The 21,569-nt window shown below is 41.2% G+C and overlaps 1 protein-coding gene across 6 annotated transcripts in view; it reads left to right on the top strand.

Annotated features, from left to right (window-relative positions):
* The window catches only part of Ldah (lipid droplet associated hydrolase), a 105,924-nt gene that overhangs the window by 52,779 nt on the left and 31,576 nt on the right, over positions 1-21,569 (top strand). The gene's annotated exons all lie outside the window — the stretch shown is intronic.

Raw genomic sequence — 21,569 nt, 5'->3', positions numbered from 1 at the left:
AAAAAAAAAAAAAATATTTTAGCCAGGAGTGATGGCACTCACCTGTGGAGGCTGAGGCCACAGGATCACAAGCTCAAACCCAGCCAGGGCAACCTAAAACTTAGCAAGACTCTATTATCAAAATAATAAATAAATTCAAAGGGCTGGTGATGCAGCCCAGTGTTCAGTCCCAACTACTAGTGGGGGTGGGGGTGAATCTCCAAAGCTCTTACCTTGAAATGAATAGCCCAGGGGGCAGGTGTAGCATATGAAAGACTCAGTGAGTGGTGTCTTGGCTTTTGCTTTTACTCCATTTCTTGCCTCTGCCTCTGCCTCTTCCCTGTATGCCCTGTATGGCCACGTCTGGATCTTCTTCCCTTCATTTTCTCCATGGAACAAACCTCCAGGCTGTGCGGGGCTGTGAAACAGTGGCGTGGGTGCTGGGTGAGGGCTGTGCCCTGAGGACTGGCTGTCTAGCAGCTAGACTGTCATTCATTTAGTCCATGCTGTGCTGTGTGTGCAGTGCCCACTACAGAGCGCCTGTGAGGACTTAGGTGCATCTGTGACTAAATCAGGAGAGCACAACCGTGCCTTTGAAGAGATTTCAGTCACCTGGGAGAGGTGGAAATAAACATAAAAATGAATAAATTAATCTTTTCAAGAGTGATAATGTGGCGTACACCTATAATCGCAGCAGTCCGAGGCTGAGACAGGAAGATTTCCAAAAGCTTGAGCTCAGCCTCTGCTACGTAGTGAGTTCAAGGCCAACCTGAACTACATAGTGAGACCCTGTTTCAAAAAGAGGTGACGATGATAGAAGCCGGGCGTGGTGGTGCACACCTGTAATCCCAGCACTCAGGAGGCTGAAGCAGGAGGATCACTGTGAGTTCGAGACCAGCCTGAGCTACATAGTGGGTTCCAGGTCAGTCTCAACTACACAGTGAGAATGATGATGCCTTGATAAAAAGAATAGCACGATGGATAGACGGGTGAAGTGCCTCGCCTGGGGGATAGAGGGCAGTGGTGGACTGCAAGTGATGTTTTAACATTTAACTTGGAAGTCATTTCAAACTCAGAGAGGTGCAGGATTGAGAACAGAGCAGAGAGCACAGTGTATCATTTACTCAGACTGCGTTCGCCTCCCTTGCCTTGTCCTCTCTCGTTCTCGCCCTCTCCCTGCCTCCGTCCTGCCTTCTCCCCCCAGCCCTAGCTTCCCCTCCACACGCTTTCTCTGCGTGTGTCTGTGTCCTAAACTGTTTGAGGCTATGTTGAATGTGCCTTTTATCCATAAGCACATCCTGAAATGCGTAGGTTTTAAGGATAAGGATATTCTCTTTCTTGCCCGCGGTGTGCTATTCGGTACAGGTAAACTATGTCTGATACTGTAGTCTGCTTCCCATTCCCCAGTGTTGTCATGGGACCCACTGGTGCCCTTGTTGATGTTTTGCCCTGGAGTCTGGGATCCAGTCTGGAATCAGGCATTGTGTGTAGCTCTCGTCTCTCTTTATTCTTAACAGCATTCTATTTTTTTTTCATAAAACTGACATTATGAAGACTACAGTTACTTTTTAAAAAGAAGAAAAAGAAAACCCTTCCTCTTGTGTTTGTCTTGCGTTCCCTACGAGCGCACTGAGGTTGTGACTCTGGTCCCCACAGGGTCACACAGGGTCTGGGCACGTGGCGTTGCGTGGCTCCTCGGTGGCGGTGCTGACTTTGATCCCGAATTTCTCCCCATATACTTTCTACTTTTTCCTGACAATTAATAAACAGCGAGGAGGTACTTTTAAGATTATGCCGGTGTCCTGCCCTTCATCCAGATTTCCCCTTCGATTTAACATCCGTTGTCTACCCTTGCTCGGTGTTCACCAGGACAGCTGCAAAATGGACTCCAGCTCTAGGTCTCCTCAGCCTTCAGTCTTCTGCAAACAAAGCCCTACCTTCACGTCTATGTATTTACATCTGTGTGTAGTTATCAATGTGGAGTTTTCAGTTTGATTTATTAAAGTGTGTGCTTTATCATATAATTCGTTATTTTGGTGACAGTGTTTGGCCGTTGCGAACCGCTTGTTGTGGCCCCGTACGAGGCAAGGTCAGTAGGCCTCCCTGAGAAGTCACTCACACAGGCCTGTCTAGGGACGAGGGCTCCAGGCCGCAGTCATGGCAGAGGCTGCAGGGCTGGGATATACCTGTCTGGGGAGCAGCCAGGAGGCCAGGGTGGCTGGAGCGAGGGGCACAGAGTTACGGAGTCATAGTAGTGGTCTAGAAGACTGCTTCTACTCCGAATCAGCAGAAGGATGATGTCTGGCTTAGATTTTAACAGGAGCATCGCCCTGCTGTGTTTGGAACGGACGGAGAGAATGAGAATGAAAGAAGGGCGGCCAGGTATGAAGCCGTCGCAGTGACTCAGGGGAGCAGCTGAGGTGAGGAGACGGGCATCTGAAGGGCAAGCCTCAGAAAGTTCTCCTTGATTGAATGCAAAACGTGAGAAAGGGGGAGACTAGGGTGACAGTGAGGTGTTGCCCTGAGAAACGAGAAGGGCAGAGGCCGTCAGCTGGATGAAGACTGGGTGGACTCACTTTGGGGACGATCCAGAGCGCAGTTTTGGAATTCTGTGATTGAGGTGATGTGTGGACATCGGAAGTAGATGGACAGTAGAAAGCTATCGTGAAAAGGAAAGGGGGATTGGAGAGAAGAGAAAGGGTCACCTGTAATCCCAGCATTCTGGGAGGCTGGGCCCGGAGGACCACGAGGGATCTAGCAGCGATCACCCACTGAGGACCCAGTGGGTCAGTCCTCGCTACCACTGGGAGAGGGAAGTGGGGGAGGGGAGGGACACGAGGCAGAGCGTCCAGGGCGACCACCATCCAGTGAGACTGAAAAGGAGAAATCAGAGAGGTGAGGGAGGTGAAAAACCAGGACTTAGGATCCTCAGGGCCAGCTGAAGTAAGCGTGTAGAGATAGCGATTCGCTCTGTGGGCTACACAGTGTAGTTCTCATTAGATGAGGGCTGGACACGGACCCCTGGGTTTAGCGCTGTGGATGTCTGTGCTGAACGTGAGCAGTTTCAGCAGAGTGGGACAGATGAAAGATTTTCAGCCAGTCGTACCTCAGTGCATAGCCTTCACCGTTAACGCTGCTGTGGATGAATTTTCCTTCTATTCGTATTCCCCTCTGGAGATGCAGATAAAATGTTCTGACGTGTTGGAGATGGAGAGCCCTCTGGAGGCCCTGGAATCTCAGCTGTCATTCGGCTCCTTCCTCTCTCTTCCCTCTTCTGAAACCCACCATCAGCATTGTCTCATCTGTTGTACACATTGTCTTTTATTTTTTCTTTTGCATTTTAAAAAATTATTTTCATTTTACTTAGATTTGGAGAGAAAACCGACAAACGAACAGGTTCAGTCCGCTTTGTTAACCAGGACAGCTAGTCTTTTAAACAGGAGCAGTTACATCCTATAAGTGGAATTAATTTAAAGGCTCTAGGTAATTAGGGCTGGAAACTTTCACTGCATTATGTGGTATTTCTTTGTATGGCCTCGTTGCCCTCCCACATCCTCCCTCGATATTCTGTTGTCCAGCAGGAACATTTAAACACACCCTTCCACACCAGGAGAATTAGTGAAACCTGTCATTAATCAAACTTATTGAATTTATTCCATACATTGTAAAATCTAGATAGCTATCTTGAGATGGTAGCTACTGAAATTTACCCTTTTAGTACTGATATTTTTATTTCCATGGGGGATATTCCAGTCACCTTTCTTTAGACAACTGTACAAGATCTGACTATCCATGGAAAAGGAAAATAGTAACTAAGCCAGTGTACTCCAACTTTAATCTCACATTGCAGATAGTTGGCAAAGAAGAATTTCTGAGTGTTTTCAGAGTGAAAAGACATGTTTTAAAGATAGGAAAACAGAATTGGAATTTTCATTAATTTACACAATGCTCAGAGATCATAGTCATAGAGAAGTAACAGCCACTGGCACAGAGAAGAGCTGGCTTATCACACTGTTGCCTTGCCCTGGGAACGTGGAGAGCTATGCCGGGGACCGGCTCACGGAGGAGAAGCAGGCTGACCTGCTGGATTTCTGAGAGCTTCACCTTTGAGGGCCAAAGGACACGGCTTGAAACATGTTCTCAAATTGCTGAATTGCTGGATTCTCTGGATGTGAGACTTCTTGGCCACGATGAGGCCATAGGTCAAAGAATGTCAGCAGCCATTAGAAGGCAGAAGAGGAAAGAAATGGGTTCTTTCCTGGACCTTCCTGGCCGAGCACAGCCCTGCTGATATCTTGACTTCAGCCCTGCAAATACTGGCTTGGCCTCTGAAACTGTGGAGTAAGTTTTCTGCACTCAAAGCCTCCTAGGTAGTGCCTTCAAAATTAATGTGTTGACCTGGACACTTGGTGACTATTTCAGTTTTAAGACCCATGTGTTTGTCTTTGTTGACTGAGGAAAACTTCCATGCAGTATTCCTGTGTTTTCTCTCTAGAACTCATTTAATGGTACAGTAGTTTTCTCGGATGGGATCTTTGAATTTCTTTCCATTTGCTCATCTCTGCTTTCAGTGCTTCAGTGAGGGTCTCTCCCATTGAAGCTCCTAAACTTCCCAGTGTTTTGGTTTGGGTTTTTTTTTTTTTTTTGGTACCAGGGATCGAACTCAGGACCTTGCACTTACAAGGCAGGCTGTGGAACCACTGAGCTAAATCCCCAGCCCCCCATTATTTTTTTAAATGAAGAAATTTTTTAATTTTTAAAGAATACCATCTTACTTAAGTGTTCCTTTTATATCCCACTCTTCATTAATACGTTTTCCTATCTCTAAGCAAATTATAATTTCTTCTAAGCCTTCATCATGTTTTCCTCTAAGTTTCTTTTATTTGACTTGGTCTCTGCTTTACAGTAATGTCTGTTGCTAGTGTCTGTTACTCTCGTGTTTGTTTCCTTCTTACACTTAAGTGTGAAATTTGTTACTTGGGGCTGTACAAGTCAGCTGTTTGGTTAAGGACCCCAAATGTTAGGCTGGTCTTGAGAAGATGATTAGAGATGCTCAGCTCTGGAAGAGACAGGAGGGTGAATTCTTACATGCTGAAGTATTGCTAATGACCCCCAGGGTACTCACAAAAAGGCTGTAGTCTCACTGTGAGGGTCGTTAATCTCTGAAACAATGGTGTCTGTTTTAGTAAGATTTGGGTTTTTTGGCAAACATATTCATTTGAGAGCCAAAGAAACATATAGTTTCCCCCCGAAATCAACCAACAAATGACAGTTTTTCGGATATACTAAGAATATGCTCCGTGAGGAGCCGTACAGGATCATTTATTGTCATAAGACAGGAGTTTGTGTTGAGTCAGTTGTTACAGACGACTCCTAGCTTTATTGAAAATGGAGGTTGTTTCATGGTCTCACATTGGTGTGATTTTTCGGAAGAGAAAATAAAACATCTACGTCACCAAATCCAGCACCACTGTTTTACATTGACCCATAGGAAGACTCACAAGGTATATTTCCTAACAGCTTTCTTACAGTAATAGTATTGTCAGTTCAGACTATAGTCCAGAGAACCTTTGAATAAAAGTTACACAATGTTGAACATAAAGGAAATGCCTTTTACCTTTAAAAAGACAAGTGAGGTTTAACTGAGAATATCATAGAATTCAAAATCAATTTGTTTTGATTTAATGGTATCAGATGTGCTTAACTTAATGCAGGCTTTTGCTGTATGCATTTGACAAATCAATTAATTGGGAATATTAGCTGTATTTACTGAACAGCTATTAGGACTTTTGGGTTGAATTAATTTTTTAGTTGTTGAGTAGAAGTTAAACTAGTAACAGTATATAATTTCAAACTCCATGATACAGCCTCTACAGGTACTAGGGGTGTTTTGCTTGATAAATGGCTGGCCTGTCTTATTTGAAGGCCAAATATTCTTCAGAGCTGGTAGAGGTGCCGAAAGGCTGTGAGGAATGCTCAGTCCTGTCGGGAGAGGTGAGTCTGAGTCTTCTCTCGGAGCTCCATGGAAGTGGAGACCTCAGAAGTTGAGTGAGGCAGTCAGGTCGTTACTGAGTTGGAGGTGTGGCATCACAGGAAGGGTGCTGCCTTTATGAAGGTAGAGTGGGAATCAGTGGGAAGAGGAATGTGCCTTTCAGAGATCTTGGAGGAAGAAACTATCAAAACATATGTCTGTGATGCACCTTTATTTTTTCCTGAAACAAACAGAACAAATCATTACTTGTATCATTATCAAAGCTGGGACATACAGAGATTTGTGCATTTCCTTTAGTTGCTTTGTGGGCCTAACCTTAGCCCATGAGTTAGTTAACTGCTTCTGTTCCCAACTTCAGTCTCTCTCTCATAGGGTCTTAGCTGCCCTAATTTTCCTTTTAGATTTGGATTTACTTCTTGCCAGATAAGATGGAACTAAACACAAAACCAAACAAAACACACACACACACACACACACACACACACACACACTGTGTGCCTTCAGTTGGCTTCTGAGAAGCCAGGAGTGTGTGAGACAGCTTCTGTGGCCGAAGAGTCCTGGGTATGGCTGTATACTGGTACTGCCTCTGGCCCTGCCTTTCTGTTAGGTCACTCACCCTTAGGCTGAAACCCCTTGAAGGACACTTTCACGTTCTTTTTGCATAGCATAAAAATAGTAATTTGTTATAGAACTAAAATGTTCACAATGTCTTTCAGCATTAAAGTTAAGTGGGAACTTTTATATGCGATTTCTCCAAAAACCCTGGGCTGTCTCATCAGCACTTTGTTCATAAAGTTATTCAGTGACTGTTTATTTAAAATTTTTCTTCCTGAAGCCTTTCATCAAAGCATTAGGCCATAACAAAAAAAAAAAAAAAAGATTTCTATGCCCACTTTCTTTGTTTCTGTTGTGCTCATCATTTCCAGTAGCCCAGGACCTGTTGTGCATTATTTTACATATCTCTCCCTCTCGTTCCAAGTTCTCCACAAGCCAAGTGTCTCCGACGGTCAGCACCTGCCTGGTGTATCCCAGGTACCTAATGTGTCCTCAGCGAATGGGTGAGTGAGCAGGCAGTAGCCCCAGTGCACAACTCTTCCTCTCAGCCACCCTGAGCCTGAGGTCTCCAGCACTGGGCTTTCTAGTTTAGAGCAACCCCAGCACCACTGCAGAGCCACTGGGGGTTTTCGACTTCCTGACCCTTACATAATACTCCAGCTTCAAGTTCAGGGAACTTCCGGCAGCAGTTTGGTCCACAAAACCTCCTCTCATGATGGTTAGCTTTGCCACTGGGAGCCAAGCAAAAGGTTTGATGCTGCGGTAGTCAGCTGAGAATTTTGTAATTGTAGACATGAAAGTGGATTTGATGTAGTCACCATTCACTGAATTCTGAGGCTACCTGAAGAACAGTGTTAACTCAGCATTAACAAGTGTTTGATGGGAGATTCTTATACTGCAGAGCTGTGTGCAAAGAAAAGTCTGCAGTTGTTGTTTTCTGAATGAATTCTTAGTGAGTCGGAACCAGAATGGCTGAAAAGAAAGTGGATCCTAAGAGGATTCAAGCTCAGAAAAGTAGTTGACATTCAAAATAGAAAAAGAAATGTGAAGTATATAAAATGAACAGTGAAATTGTTTCAAATATTTCTGTAATCATAACTTATATAAAGATCTGTCTCCAAAATATTTATATGCAAATATGCAAACATTCCTTATAATTATCCTCCCTAACATGTAGATTAAATCAAAAATAACTTCTTTACAGTCAACTAGTGTAGAAAAATCTCTACCCATAGATCTAAGAATAATTCACATGAATGGAAAATGGTAAACATGGTCAGTTTCTTGAATACCATCCTAACTATACTGAAATGACATTTGTTTTAGTCATCAGTAGTTGAAGAATCTCATGCTTGACTTCTTAGAATATGGGATTATTTCTGAAGTGAATGGATTTGAGGTGCCTGTAAAGATCCCCCATATATATAGTAATGGTACTGACTGTAAGGAAACTGTGTCCCCAAACTATGATTAAGAAGATTTCTGTATTGTTGTACATGTAATGGTTAATGAAATGGGCTCTAAATTCCCTGCTTGTGTTCGTATCTCATCTTTATCACATAGCCTGACTCCGTTTTGTCATGTGTGAAAAGGAAGAAACATCCTAAGGTGGTTGTGTGTTAAATGAGAGAATGTGTATAAATTGGAGCGATGTAGTGTCTTAGAAAATAGTGAGTAACCATTTCTACTGTTCTGAATACTTCTCTAGAACATATTCCTGTACATAATGAAATTTTAAAGACAGAACATAATATCTCAAAGAGCAGACGTTGGTGATTCAAATACAATGGGGTTTGCGATTTAATGCACGCATAGCTTATTACATAAGCTGAGTGGGCTTGTTTCTCCAGTCACATGCTAAGGAAAGGAAAACATGACCTCATGGGGAGAAAAGATAACCAGACTGAGATTATTTCTAAATCTACGCTTACACTATTAACTTTACCTTTGAAGGCTACTGGTTTATGTTGCATTTTGCTAAGATGTGCCTTAACACTGTGGACAATCAAATGCAAGGAAGTACTGTGTTTATTGTCTTGTTCCAGCATGCAGAGTGGGGAAGCATTCCACCATGACCATAATAGGTGGGCTGACCTCATAAACAGATGTCATAGAGAGTGGTGAGGCTGTTTGCTTGGGTATTACTTGTCATGGTTTCACCTAGTCATAACAAAAGCAGCATTGTTGATCTCTCAGAAGAGTGGATACATGTATAATAAGCTATCTCAATGTTGGCATTAATGAAAAACTTTTTAGACTTAGTACTTTTTGTTTTTCTTTTTAATCCTAAAATGAAAAACTGCCCACAAATTGTACCCAAGCGTCGTACTCTTTACCTTAGAACAGACCTGAGATTATTTCTTAACTTTCTTTCTGAAGTTGATTAATAATAATAATAAATTCAAGAAAAATTAATGCCACAATACTGTCACTAATCCCTACAAATGTATCCAATAGAAAAGTCCCATTGTGCATATTTACTTTCCTGTGCAGTTCAGGAAAACATGACTGTTCTTTATTATCGTATTAGTTAGGGTTCTCTGCAGTAACAGAATCGATGGAAAATATTTTTCTGGTTATACAGGGGGACTTATTAGGCTTACAGGATCAGAGGCAGGAGAGGCCACAGTGGCTGGCTGTACCCTGGAGACCCAGGAATCCAGTAGCTGCTTGGTTCAAGGAACTGGAAGCTGCAGATCAGGCAGGGTCAAGATAGCGGTGCCAGTCCGAGGCCAGAGGCCTAGTTGCTCACTGGACAGTTGCTGGCACAGGTCTGCTTTGGAAGGCTAAAGAAACGGAAACCTGTGTCCAAGGCAACTGCAGAGACTAAAGCTCTTCAGTAATGAGCACGCTTCCTTCTTTTTTTCCCTTTGTTATTCTGTCCAGGCTGCAAGCCTATTGTCTGGTGCCATCTGTATTTGGAATGGGTCCCCCTTCCGAGTTTGCTGTCCTATATGTCAGTCATCCATAGACTGGCCCAGACCTGTATTTTACTAATCAAGGTGTTTCTTAATCCATTCAAGTTGACATATTTATTAGTCACTTTCCCATTGCTGAAACAAAATATCTGACATCTACCATTTAAAGGAAGTGCAGTTTGTTTTGGCTCACAGTCTCCAGTGGGTTTAGTCCATGATTGGCTAAGCTCTAAAGAGTGATGGAAGGCCGGGTAGTGGAAAGTTGCTTGTGAGATGGCTGCCAGGAAGCAGTGAGAGAAGGGATGAGCTGGAAACAAAACTACACCTTTCCAAGTCATCCCTTCAGTGGCTCCTTCTGACCAGACCCCAGATGTAAGGCTTTCGGGGGACATTTTGGATCTAAACTGTAACATTCTGCCTCTGACTCCCAAAAGACTCATGTCCATCTCATTATGAAAATGCATTCGGCCCAACTCTAAGTGGTGCTCAAATCTTAACAGTCCAGCATTGCTGAAAAGTCCAAGTCCAAAGTCTTTTCTGAGACTTGTAGCATACTCTTAGCTGTGAGCGCCTGTAACAACTGAAAACATAGTTAATTACTGTCAACATACAATGGCACAAGGTAAATATTCTTTTTCCAAAAAGGAGAAATGGAAATAGAAAGAAATAATGTGAAAACAAGACCAAACACAGAGGGCAAATAATAAATGCTGAAGCTCCATGTTCAGCACCCAGGGCAGATTGAGGTAAGATATGAACTCTAAAGGAATTGGGCAGCCGTACCCCAGTGACACTGCTGGTTTCTACCCACATGGCATCTCTTTTGGGCTGGCTCTGTTCACTGCCTGTAGCTTTCCTCAGATTTTCCGCATTCCTGGCATCTTCACCTTCACCTTCTCTCTGTTTCTTATACTGCCCTTGCAGGCTCCTAGTCTGGCTTCCCAGGCTTTCCTCTGAAATCTAGGTGGCAGCCTCCTTGGTAGAATGAATCCTGCCAGACCAATTAGGTGGCCCTTCTCAAGCAGGGCCCCCAGTAGATATTTTCTCAAATGAAAGGTTTATTATACTTTTGCACCTTTGAGATGTGAGGGGTGAAGTCTTGTTGATTCCTGAGGGGATTTCAAGCCATTTTTCCTATCATCCTGATGCAAAGTACTTGGTTTCTTTTTAGTGCTAAGTTTTTCAGCAGCTGAGCTCTCTTTAGCCGCAATTTCACAAGTGGTTCCTTTCTGACCACCAGCAAAATTTTCAGATTACTCAGCTCTGATTTTTGGTACTGATTCTCACTGTAAATCTGGCTAAAAGCAGCCATCAATGCCACAGCTTCTAAATGTTGACCTGACCTGAAATTTGGTTGCCACATTAAATTACCCCACTGTCCTTAATCTTACTCTCCTGCAAAGTCTCAGGACATGGCCAAAATGAAGACGGATCTTCTGCCATGTAACATTCATGGCCTCTAGTCCAGCTGCCAATGGGTCCTTGTTCCTGAAACCTCCAAAGCCTGCCCTTACTGTCTGCATTCCAGGCAGATGCTGCACTGCTGAGTTACATTCTGGCCCCTTGACTGCATTCTTATCAATACCCTGGTCTTCTGACCTCCAACCAGAATCACGCACCAAGCTTGGCTGACAGCATTCTAAGTCTTCCTTAACTGGCTCCAGACCACTCTGCTACAAGCCAATTCCAAAGGCTTCTAAACCATACAGTTTGAAACAGTCACAGCAGCAACCCCACTCTCAGTATCGGTTTTCTGTATTAATCACTTTCTTTATTGCTGGGACACAATACTGATGCCCACAGATTAAAAGAGGAGAGGTTTATTTTGGCTCACAGCCTCCAGTGGGTATAGTTGATGGTTGTCTGGCTCCAGTATAAGGTGGAAGGGCCAGATAACTCTACCTCATGGAAGCAAGGAGACAGAGGAAGATGCGAAGGGACAAGGACGTGACACCCTTCTGAGTGCTGCCTCCGATGACCCAGACCATTGAGTTAGCCCCAGCTCTGCATGGGAGCCTATGGAGGACATTTCAGATCTAAATTGTAAAAACATCATAACGAATTGGCCATCCTGCAAGTTCTTCCTCTAATGAGACAGCAACATGGGAAAATGTTTTATATACACAGATTTGGAAACCTTCCCTGCACAGCTATACTATAAAATTCAGTATACGTCATTAACCTGGGTGTTGTGTTATTTTGCTTGATTTGGTTTTGGTTTGGAGTTTTTTTGTTTGTTTGCTTTACTTTGCTAATAGGTTTATGTATGAAGAATAAAAATGCTTATTAAGGTGACTTATCTTACCAAATTTAGACTATAAATTTCATGGAAATAATCATTATATTTAGAAAAAGTAAAAGTTTCATCTAACAGATACTATACCTATTGTTCTCCACTGGCAAAAGAGGAAAACCAGTTCTCACCGAGTATTGTGATGAACAGTCTTTGATCTTACTATGTCTTTGTGAGGCAGTGAGGCATTCAGAGTATGTATTATAACTTCCTTCTTATTTTGGTCCATTCCCATGATTTCAGAGTGCACTTTACTTCTCAATTTGTTATTGATATAGATCAACCAAATATTACCCTGTGGTTGTTCCTGTATGTTTAGTTTTCTAGTGTGCAATTTTGTTTAATATGGGTCACAGTAAAGGCTCGTTTATAAAAGTAATGGATTGTTTCCTGTTTCTACCAGCTGATTTCATCAGTCTAAAGTTCCTATGTACTGTGGATTATGTAACTAATATGGAATCTGTGTACCTTTTTTAGTTTGACAGTAACTGAATTAACCATTTATTGTCTCTAAATCTTTGAGAACATGTTAAACATAAGGAACTTGCTCATTTTGTAGAGAATACATTTGAAAATCAATTTAGGAATTACTGTACCATATAAAACTAAATGATCTGACTTCTTAGGAACAGATCATTTTCATTTATTGGATTGCACTGTAGATTTGCCAATGGTGGGGGAACAAGAACATTTATTTCTGGCTTTGCTACTTAAAATGTTTGTAGGCCAGGGATTTAGCTCATTGGCTCCCCAGCCTGCCTAGCAAGTGCAAGGTCCTCAGTTCAATCCCCTGTACCCACCAAAAAATGTTTATAGTATGTTTTAGCATATTTCTTTGTGTTCATAACAGTGTACAATAGTATATAATTTAGTTTTACTTTCCTAATAAAGAATTTGATGGTGCCTAAGAGTTGTAGTTTTGAACATTTTCTCATGTGTAAATGCAGTTTTCTCTATGTTCTAGGCAGCACTTGCCATTCTGACAGGTGCGAGTGATATCTCATGTGGTTTAATCTGTATTTCACTCATTAAGTATGCTGAGCATCTTGTATACCTGTTGCCATTCATATCCTTTGCCTGTGTTTTAGCCTAGCTATTTGTTTTCTTGCTATAAAGGTGTTTGAATTCCTTATCTATTTTGAACTGACCCCTTCTCCGCATATGATTTGCAGACATTTTCTCACGTTCAGTAGGTTGTTTCTTCACACTGTTGATTATGTCCTTGGCTATGCAGTCCTATTTGTCTGCATTTGCTTTTGTTGCCTGTACTTTGGAATATATTAAAAGAAACCATTGACCACACCAACTTAATGGGACTTTTCCACTATCGTTTCTTCTAAGAGTTCAGCTTTTTAAGTCCTACACTTAAGTCTTTAATCCATTTGGTTTTGTATATAAGGTAAGATAAAGCTCTAGCTTGATTCGCCTACGTGTGGATGTCCAGCTGTCCCAGTACTGCTTGCTGAGGACTGAGGAGACTGTCCTTTACCCACTGTGTGTTTGTGACACCCTTGAAATCGTGTAGACTACTTAGTTCTGTGGGTCTGAGTATCTCTCTATACTGGTGTCGTGCTGTAATGATTATTGTAGCATTGTGGTGCTACTTTATCTTTACTTTTTGTAGTGCCAGACTGAACCAGGACCTTGAGCACAATGGGCAAGCACTTTGCCAGTGAGCTAAACCCCAGCCTGTGGAGCATACTTTTGAGGTCAGGTAATATAATACCTCCAGCTTTGTTCTTTTTGTTCAAGATTGCTTTGGCTCTTAGTGTCTTTTGTGGTTCTGTATGCATTTATGGTTGTTTTCTCTATTTCTGCGGAATTGTCACTAGAATTTTTATAGGGTTTGCATTAAATCTATAGATTGCTTTAGAAAGTATGACTATATTAATAATATTCTTCTAATTCATGAATATCAACCATCTTTCCCCTTAATAGTGTCCTCTTTAGTTTCTTTTCATTAGTTTTGTTTTTGTTTTGATTTTGTTTTGTTTTGGCTTTTGTTTGAGACAAGATCTCACTATGTAATTCCGGCTGGCCTCAAACTTGTGGTGATCCTCCTGCCTCAGCCTCCCCAGTGCTGGGATTATAGTCATGCTCCCATATAGCTTCATTGGTGATTTCTACCAAATATTCAGACAGTAAATAATTCTGTTATCTTACTAAAGCCAGGTAAATAGAAAGGCCATGGTCTCCAACTCAGTTTTTTTAAACTAGCAAAATTTTTATATTCAAACCAAGAAAAACTAATACAGGAAAAGAAAGTATAGACTAGGTTTACTCATCACCATACAGAAATCTTACATAAAGTATTAGAAAATCAAATGTAGTAACATCAGAAGATATGTACTATGCCCAAAGTATGTGTTTATCTCAAAAATGGAAGGTTAGTTTCACATAGAAAATCCATGATAGTTTACCAAATTAATAAAGTAGGAAACCACACAATTGTCTCTACATACATAGGAAAGGCATTTGATAAAATGTCAGTGTCCATTTATGATTTCAAAAAATAATTACCAAACTAGGAATAGAGAAGAGCTTTTTTCTAATCTGATAAGATACGTCTCTAGAGAACCTTCACATATTTTATTTTACTAGCTAATACAAGCAATGACATTGAAAGTTTTTCCTTTGAGGTTGGGAGCAAGAATTACTCCTTTTCAGACTCTTACTTAAGAATTTGGTCAATTCATTAAGAAAATAAAATAAAAGGTACAAGTATTTTTAAAGGAAGAAACAACACTGTTGTTATTTGTGGATGATATGAATGTGTACTTAGAAGATCCAGTGGCATCTACAAACGTGTAATTAGAACTAGTAAGAGATTTACTAAGTGTACTGGGAAAATTCACCATGCAGATACCATTTTATATCAGCAGCGACCATTTAGAAATTAAGTTTTCAACTAAAAGTGTAAATAATGTTCAAATGGTATAATTGAGAGTATGAAAGAGGAAGAAAAAAGCTAAAGGGAAGTGGGAAGGGGAGAGGAAGGGAAGTAAGGGAAAGAAAAAACGTGAAAAAATGGAAACCAAGTCTTTGTAAATAGGGAAGGGTGAAGAGGGTGAAGGGAGGGCAGGGGTATGGGGAAAAATAAGAACCAAGACACACCGTGTAAAGGTACAAGATCCCAATGATGAATGTAACTGTTTTGTTTTGTTTTTGGTACAAGGGATCAAATTTAGGACCTTGCACTTGTGAGACAGGTGGCAGAACCACTGAGCTAAATCCCTGGCCAGTAACTGCATTGTTTGCTTTAAATGTACCAACTAACTTAATGGAAAAAAAAGAAATTAGGTTTTTAAAGTAGCCTTTACCATGATGTTAAAAATTGCAAATACCTAGTAATCTGACAAAAGTAATGCAGGATGGCTATAAATAAAATATATAGCCAGGGATTTAGCTCAGCGATTCAGTGGCCTGCCTTGCAAGCGCAAGGACCCGAGTTCAGTCCCCAGTAACAAAAAAAAAAGTATAAAATGCTTAGAGACATTAAAGATTTACAATAAAGGGAGAACTACCCCATGATCCTAGACTAAAGAACTCAGTGTTACAAAGCTATTACTAATAAAGATATGCCATGTACAGGAACCTACTAATCTCAGTGCTTGTAAACATTATGTGCCATAACATGAGCTAAGTTTAATAATATCAATTAAAATGAGAATTGGGATGGGGAATTAAAGAAGGAGAAAGGAAGATGGTTAAGAAAAGAAACAAACTGCAGTATTTACATGTACCCACTCCCCAAAATGATTGCAAGCTGCATGTACTGCAGACATGTACTGGAATAAAATTGTTTAAAGTAAAAATACTTAAAGGTATGACTAATTTAGTAAAGTCTCTCAGTCAGAATTTCGTCAAGATTTTTATGGAACTTGGGTAGCCAATTCCAAACTGTTATACAAATGCAAAGAGCCAAAAATATCCAAGACATTCTTGAAGAACAAGAAGACAGGTTTAACTTATCCTACCAAACATCAAAATATATTATAAAGCTTTAGGAAATAAGATGTCATGTCTTGGTACAGAGTAGGCTGGTAGGATGAATTAGAAATCCCTAACACTCATTCAGGATTCACAGCAGCAGCCTTTGTGTGTAGTTGGGCCAATTGGATTTCTGTGCAGAAAAAAATTAAATTAGATCCATATTTTACACCATATATGGAATTCCATTTCAGGTAGATGATGGACTTAAATGTGAAAGAAGAAACTGTCTTAGTTACTTTTCTTGTTGCTGAGACAAAATATCCAACACCCAAAGTTGGAGGAAAAGTTTATTTGGCTCACAGTTTACAGAGGTTAGAGTCCATAGTCAGCTGCAGGGTGGCCTGGCCAAGGGGCACTTCAGAGGATAAACAGTTACGGCAAAGCAGGGTAGGCAGAAAAGGTAGCCAGCAGTGAAGCTGCAACCAGCAAGTGACAAGCGATAAGCCACAGTCATAGCTTTTTCTGCCCTTATATCTTACCCAAGCTACCTGTCCTTAGGATGGGTGGCACTCACACCCTGGTCCTAGCATCGCACTGTGAATCAATCCCAGCATCACATTTGGTCCCAGAACCACAAACTCCAGATCCAGCCACCTTCAAAAGTCCCCACCTGTGACCACACGAGGCTTTGAGAAGACACCTACATACAAGTCATGACACAAACCATCAACCTTGTTGAGATGTTACTGAAGAATACTGACTGTGCAGGAGCCTGCAGCAACTGTGAACTCCGGCTGATCTGTCTGGCTTCCTAATCAAATTTTGTTCCTGTAGCTCCAAAGATTAACAAGCTGAGAAGCCAGCTTCTTCATCATTGTCTTTTTGCCACCTTACTTGCTACCAAGAAACCTATTCTTCAGTGTAGAGGGAGAACTCTTCTTGTGGGCTGGAGATGTAACTTTAGCCCTTCCCTGGAAGGCCTCAGCAGGGCAGAGAAAAGCCCTTCCTTTCTCAGTCCCAGCTACTGCCTTGCATAACTCCAGCTCTCCTTGAAATCTGTTTAGTCTTGTTAAGTCCAGCAGAACATCTGTAGTACTTTGAAGATTCAAAGGACTCATTATGTTAGAATTACCTAAAAAATAGAATTTAAAGGTGAAAAATTAATGATTAATTGTGGTGCCACTTCACTACAGAGATTTTTTTCATCATTTCTACCTTTTAGACGTTTAAAGCATACTGTTTGGTATCCAGGTGAAATACCAGATCCCTAAATCCTACTGTTAACATTAGATAATCTTACTTTCTCCGTGAACTCCAGATACCCACTAAGGTGACTTTGCTTTCAGAAACAGGAAGTATAATGCTTTATAAATGCTATATGAGTTCCTCTTGACCCATACCTTCTTCAGTGTCTGGTATTAGACTTCCTCACTTTTACCCACCTAAAGGGCATGTGCTACATTTCTAAAAGTTGTAACAATCACATTGGAATCTGAGCCATTGATACCAGTCCTTTAACAGCCACAACAACAACAACAGCAAGAAAAGATGTTTGGACAAAAGCTAAGATGAAATAGTGGCCTACCCCGTATACATTAACAGTAGAAAGATACCTGTTCAGAGGTCTGGGGACACTGAAAAGCTATTCGGTTCGCACTCACATTTCCTGTATCCAGAGATAAGTGTAGTTATGATGATTGTGCCATGTACTGCACTTGCCCTCTATCGTAGTGCCTACGGCTGGTTGAGGAATGTTAGGCTCCTTTGTATGCTAAGACAAGAAAAAGATGACCAAACATCAGAGTAGTGCTGGCATTGCAGAGGTGATCTCAGTCTTCTATCTAAATGAACTGAGTTGGAGTTCACACTGAAAGTGACAACCAGAGAGAAAGATTCCCTTGTTGATTTTTCTTGTCCAGACTCCAGAGACCTTGCCACCTTCATATGGATCTTGGTGTGTGACCTTTGCATAAGCCCATGGCAGTGCAGCCGCCTGGCTCTGACGTGAGGATTCTGGAACATTTCACCCCTGACATTCTGGATCCTGTGACGGCTGCATCACAAGTACCCATGAGTGCTGCAGACAGTCTTCAGGAAGCATAGTCCAATCCACCCTGCACCACTTCCTCCCTTTGTTCTTGAGAAGAGGCCAGAGCAGAATCTCACATTCATATTCTGGCTGAAACTTGGCATTCATTTGAACATCACAGAAGCATCTGCAATGTATTATTACCAATCCAGCATTTATTAAGCTGTTTGAAAAGGCTTTTGCTTCCTCCTCCCAAAGAATGTTTTCTATTCACCATCAAGATAATACATGTATGTATTAAAAAATACATTCTTGTGTGACAGAAGAGGAGCTCCAGTGGGGGTCAATTGTGACCAAAAGAGAAATGACTGAACTATCTCAGTTATTATTGAGAGAGAAGGAAAAGTCTAAAGGAAATGACTGATCACTTAGCTGAGGTATATGATGAAAAAAACAAAAAGATAAGACTCGAAAGAAAAAGTCTTCCACAGTTTTCGCTCTCAAACTTCTGTTCTCTGTTCATGGGACAGACATCAGAGCAGTATTATAGGTAACAACTGGTCAACTTTGAAATATAGGCAGTGCCATCACACAGGTTACTATGAAAAAGGACTATCCATAGTAGACAGAAAAAAGATAAAACCCACCTTTACTCTGAGGACTGCCAGGAAAAGTGCATTTAATACATTCAGAAAGAATAGTATAAGTGCACAAAAGAAATGATAAAGCGAAGCACTGATAGCTGATGTCAAAAGAACAGACTTGCAACTGAAGCTAAACACAGTGAGAAGCTTAAACCTACTTTGTAGAAAAAATAAGAGGTAGCATTATATGATTTAAAAAAAACTTTTCAATGAAGAAAAGCATCTTCATGATTTGGGGTTAGAGAAGAATTTCTTAAGACACAAAGAAACAAGAAATGTAAAAGATTAAAACCAATTAAAAATGGGCAGAGAATTTAAATAGACATTTCTTCAAGGAAGACACAGAAATGGCCTCCAGGTGTATGAAAAGGTGTTCAACACAACTAATCATCCATCAGGCACATGCAAATCTAAACCACAGTAATGTCACCTACTCACATTAGCATGGTTGTTTTAAAAAGCAAAAGATGAATAAGAGTTGGAAGGATGTGGAGAAATTAACATCTTTGCATATCATGTACATCTGCTATGATAGAGGGATAAATTGGTACAACTACTTTGTTTTTTTTGTTTTGTTTTTTGAGACAGGGTCTCTCTATGTAGTTGAGACTGACCTGAAACTCACTATGGAGCCCAGGCTGGTCTGGAACTCACAGAGATCCTCCTTCCTCAGCCTCCCAAGTGCTGGGTTTGCAGGCATGTGCCACCAAACCCGGCATTTTTTGTTTGTTTGTTTTTTTGTTTTTGTTTTTGTTTTTTTTGGTACCGGGGATCAAATTCGGGACCTTGTGCTTGCAAGGCAGGTGGCAGAACCACTGAGCTAAATCCCCGGTCCAGTACAACTACTTTGGAAAACTACTTGGAATTATCTAAAGCTGGACATTGTGAATACCACATCACCCTGTAATCTGCTTTGAGGTGATATACCTAGCAGAAATAGATACACATCCCTTTCACAAAAGCATCCAAAAAAATGAAATATCTAGGAATCAATCTAATGAAGGAAGCAAAAGAACTCTACATTGAGAACTACAACACTCTGAAACACTGAGATCAAAGAGGATGTAAGAAAATGGACAGACATCCCTTATTCCTGGGTAGGAAGAACCAATATAGTGAAAATGGCCATACTTCCAAAACTGCTATACAATCCTGATTGAAGTCCCATCAGTATATTTCACTGAACTAGACAAAACAATCCAAAAATTCATTTGGAACCAGAAGAGACCTAGAATAGCAAAAGCAATTTTAGGCAACAGAGACATGGCAGGGAGTATCACAGTCCCCAACTTGAAACTATACTACAAAGCAGCTATGATAAAAACAGAATGGTACTGGCAAAGAAACAGACCTGAGGATAAGTGGAATAGATAAGAAGATGCAGAAACAACTCAGACATGCTCAGATACCTCATCTTTTCCTAACTGGAGGAAAGATACCCTCTTTAATAAATGGTGTTGGAAAAACTGGATTTCAACTTGCCAAAAGATTAAAACTAGACCCCTACTTTTTTCATGCACTAAACTAAAATCCAAGTGGATTAAAGAACTAAATATTAAAACAAACACTAAACTTACTGGAAGATAAGTTAGGTAGAACTCTTGAAGACATTGGCATAGGAAAATACTTTATGAACAAATCCTCAGTTGCACAAGAACTAGAACAAATAATCAACAACTGGGATCTCATCTTTTTAAAAAGCTTCTGCACTGCAGGAGAAACCACCAACACAGCTAAGAGACAACCTACAGTGTGAGAAAAAAATTTTACCAGCTGTTTTCAGACAAGCTCTACTATCCAGAATATATAAAGAACTCGAGAAACATCAAACCCCCCCAAATTTAAAAACCTAATTCAAAAATAGATATCTGAAATGAACAGACATTTCTCAAAGAAGTAAAAGCAGCAGATAAACATATGAAAAATGTTGAACATCACTGTTCACTTGAGAGATGCAGATGAAAACAACACTAAGATTCCACTTCACCCCAAAAAGAATGGCTGCTGTCAAGAAATCAACCAATAACAAATGTTGGCAGGGTTGTGGGGACAAAGGAACCCTTCTCCATTGTTGGTGAGAGTGCAGACTTGTGCAACCACTGTGGAAATCAATGTGGAGATACCTTAAACACCCAGCCATTCACCTGCTGGGTATCTTCCCAACATGTACACCCATGTTTATAGCAGCACAGTTTGTAATAGCTAAAGCTTGGAAATAGCCTAATTGTCCATCAACTGGAGACTGGATAAAGAAGATGTGGTTTTTTATAAAACGGAGTACTACTCAGCCATAAAGAAGGAGAAACTATAGAGACATTTATAACTAAGTGGATGCACATTGAGGACATACTCTTAAATTAATAGGACGCACGTGTAAATACCAAATATTTCTCTGGTGTGATAAACTAAAAGTGTAAACAATCAAAATGGATAATTGATATTGTGTAATAGGAAAAATGGTCTAAAGGTGTAGGGGAAGTGGGAGGGGAAGGGGAAAGGTATGAAGGGAAAAGAAAAAAGGAAAAAATGGAAACAAAGTCTTTGTAAATAGGGAAGGGTGGAGCAGGTAAAGGGAGGCCAGAGGAATGGGGAAGAAATAAGAAGCAAGATAAGTCATGCAAAGGTACAAGATCCCAGTGACGAATTTAACTGTATTGTATACCTAAAATGTACCAATAAAAAAAAAAGTAGATGTACACATGTACCAAGAGGCACATACAGAAATATTAACAGGCCTCTGGTTCCCAGTCACACAGATAAGGAGCTTGCCACTTCATTCTAACAAGTAAAAAGCCAGACTGGGGGAAAAAAATGACCAGTTAGAAATGAGAGGACAGCTGGGCCCCGATAGAGCCACGCCTGCTCCCGACCCAGCGGCCATCGCTCAAGCACCGGGAGGTAGCCTGGGCCCCGATCCACCACAGGAAGGAGAGACACACCTGCTCCCGACCCAGCCACCATCACTCAAGCGCCAGGAAGGTAGCCGCGCGGGTGCCCCTGAACCCCCATAAGCCCTCCCCCCGCACTTTCAGACCTCCTGACTGTGCCAGTCTTTGGACCCACTCTGCAGAGGCAGAGGTAGCAGAGGTGGATCAAGGGTATTTTTCTGAGTTCCCAACTTTGAACATCTTTAAAGAAAAGGCGTGGAAAACCTGTAATAGAACGTTGTGGAGTTCAACCATTCAGAAGGTTGGGGAACTCAATCTGGGCCTTGCAGCCCGCGAGG

This window comes from Fukomys damarensis, unplaced genomic scaffold (genome assembly GCF_012274545.1).
Source record: "Fukomys damarensis isolate Sample0158 unplaced genomic scaffold, DMR_v1.0_HiC HiC_scaffold_2, whole genome shotgun sequence".
Taxonomy (NCBI): Eukaryota; Metazoa; Chordata; class Mammalia; order Rodentia; family Bathyergidae; genus Fukomys; species Fukomys damarensis.
The sequence above is the reverse complement of the archived record's forward strand: the minus strand, read 5'-3'. Positions and strand labels throughout refer to the sequence as shown.